General features: G+C 53.0%; 1 long non-coding RNA gene across 1 annotated transcript in view; it reads left to right on the top strand.

Moving 5' to 3' along the window:
• Positions 1–2,669, top strand: part of LOC112450444 — a 42,022-nt gene that overhangs the window by 11,694 nt on the left and 27,659 nt on the right. The window lies entirely within an intron of this gene.

Here is a 2,669-nt window from a genome sequence, read left to right as displayed (position 1 = left end):
GCTCCGGTGCCAGAGGCGGGACGGGCGCCGGTCGCAGCTCATTGGCAGATGACGTCGAGCAAAAGCTGGCGTCCTGAGATTAGAGGATCAGATGCTGGCAACGCGCGGCGCAGGAAGTTGTAGAGAAATGTTAAATCGATGCCAGGAGGGGCTTGAAAGGTCCCTGTTTTTTTTTTGTTTGTTTGTTTGTTGTTGTTTTTTTTTTTACACTTGACGTGCAGATATACGGCGCAGGAACCCGAACTGCAGCCGCCGTCTCGGCAGCCGGTTGAGTGTCGACTCTATAAATTAAAGAATCTGCTCCAACATGAGTGTCTGTTAGCAAAATATCTCTCGAACCGCCGGTCGGAGTTTAATGAAACTCTCAGGGATAAATCACTGGATGTGCGTCTGCAACTGATCAACTTTCGGAGGCAACGCGGTTTAAGATGGCCGCCGCAGCCGATCACCTTCAGGAAGCACAGAAATTGCTCTAATTCGGTCAATTTCCACCGTGCCGAAGCTTGGCGTGGTGGTAGCCGAGAGTCTACGGATGATGATACGTGTTCCTCCAAGAAGTGCTAGCTCCGTTTTCTCTGTTTTCACTTACAAAAATTCAACGCTGCCCCCCCCTCCACCTCCATCACTCTCAACAGAATCACCTCAGGACAACAAAGCCAACAAACACACCTCGTGTGGGTTTAAAACAGCAGCCAGCAGCGTTTCCACTGGCTGCAGGCCACCGATCGGGGGGGAGAGGGGGAGGAGGAGGCCGCTCTCCCCTGAAAGTATTGGCACACGGCGCTAGCTTCTGTTTGCTTGAATACCAGATGCCTCGAGCCACATGCTTCAGCCACTTTGATTTCGTCTCCGTGCAGTTGTTGATCAGATCTCGTCTCTGTTTGACGCAGCCTGCCTCCCGTCCCCCCCTCACCAACTTTCATCTCGCCCACGCCGTACCGGGGGCGGCGGCGGCGGCTGCCTCGAGGTGTCACCCGCTGACGTACAGCCTCCATCTGGTGGCGGTCGTTATGGGCCCCGGATGAATGGCTGGCCGGCCGGCCGGCCGCTGCCGCTGCTTCCTTTATGGCTCCCAGCAGCGGCGCTGTCCAACTTTGATTCCCCAGCTATTAGGGAACCGAATTCCCCCACCGCGGCGACGCCCAGAGAGGCGAGGAAGAGAAAGAGGCGCACAAAAGGAGCGTGAAATCCGTGGCAGCGCCACGGAGCGCGCTGCACGGCCCCACGGCTGCTCTCTTCCTAGAGCCTCCGCCGCCTTTGTGAGCGTGTCTGTCAACGCCGCGCCCGGCGCTCCCAGAGAGGGAGTTTAGCCCCGAACATCGTCTGAGCTCGGAGTCCATTTTGAAGAAGCGGCTTGGCGCTTCCAGCTTTTAAACGACAGAAAATATCCAAGAAATGCAGCCCGAGTCTTTAAAAGATGCAAAAAAGATGCATTATTGTTGCAGCTTTAATTTCACCAACAAACACAACAAACAAGCAAAATGTAAATTTTCTTCTTTAGTTTTTACCTGGCGGACGGAAACGTAAAGAGTCCCACGAGCAAAACGTGAAACCTTACAGGCGCTTGGAACAAGATGTCTCTGGGGTTTTGTAAAACAAAGAGTTGAACTATGAAAAAAAGCACAAACTGAGCTGCAAAACCTTCAAATCTAAGGTCTGAGAAGGTCAGCTCGCATAGAAAACCTTTTTTTTTCTACTAGTTTTGGCTAAACGCAGATGTCTCTAAGTGTAGACGTTTGCAGGACTTTCCGTTTTTAGTCTTTTCCCTCAGTGGGAATCAGACTTTTTAACCCCGGAGGGAGAAGTTCAGATCTTTTTTGAAGTGGGGTTCTGCGGAAGGATTACGGACAAATAAGATCCGACTCGTTGTAGATGGCTCTATTAATGACCTCACTTTGGAGAAACGGAGTTCAACTCTGACCAAACCGATGAGCTAAAACAGCTCCGACCTCAGAAGTCCTAATGACTCATTGTCAGTTTGTTCTTTTTTTTTTCTGGCAGATCTTAAGACATCCCTGCTGGAGGTGCTACAGCTAGCTGCTGCTGCTGTGAAGCACTGAGTTCTATGTTAATGAGAAGGTTTTATAAGGCGACGTTTTTAGACTGAAGCTGTTTTCGTCGCTCAGATTAGCTGTTAGCTCCTCGTCGTTTACAGTGACCTGGAGACTTTCTGGGGTTCCAGAGAGCAGGGAGGTTGTTTAACAATCGCGGCCCCGTAATCATTTCTCAACCTGGTGACCAAACCGAGGACGGTGTTCGTGCCTTTTCCACGGAAGCTCACCTGAAATGATCTGAGCTATCGAGCAGAAAAGAGTACGGGGCGATGAGCCGAGCGCCCCACTCACGGCGGATCACGCTCTGGGGATTTCCCTTCATCTCGAAAAGCATCGACTGTTTCCCCTCGGAATCCAAAGGGCTCCTCCCGGATCCCATCACGAGAGGGGATTACGGAGGGAAAAGGGCAACTGGGACGGCTCGGCGAGCGGAGCCCTTCCACTTGAGCCAACACTCAAGCAGGGATGAAGTGGAAGTGCAGCGCCGACCCGGAGGGGAGGGGAGAGGCGGGGAGGCGGCGTAGTTTGGATTCCCATTATGTGTCCGGGGAATCCGAAGGCGAGGCCAGATGGCGCGGGCCTGCCGGTGTTTGGGAATCGCGGGGGGGGGGGGGC

Source organism: Kryptolebias marmoratus, linkage group LG7 (genome assembly GCF_001649575.2).
Source record: "Kryptolebias marmoratus isolate JLee-2015 linkage group LG7, ASM164957v2, whole genome shotgun sequence".
In the NCBI taxonomy this organism is placed as follows: Eukaryota; Metazoa; Chordata; class Actinopteri; order Cyprinodontiformes; family Rivulidae; genus Kryptolebias; species Kryptolebias marmoratus.
Note: the sequence above shows the minus strand (reverse complement) of the source record. Positions and strands in the feature narration are given on the sequence as shown.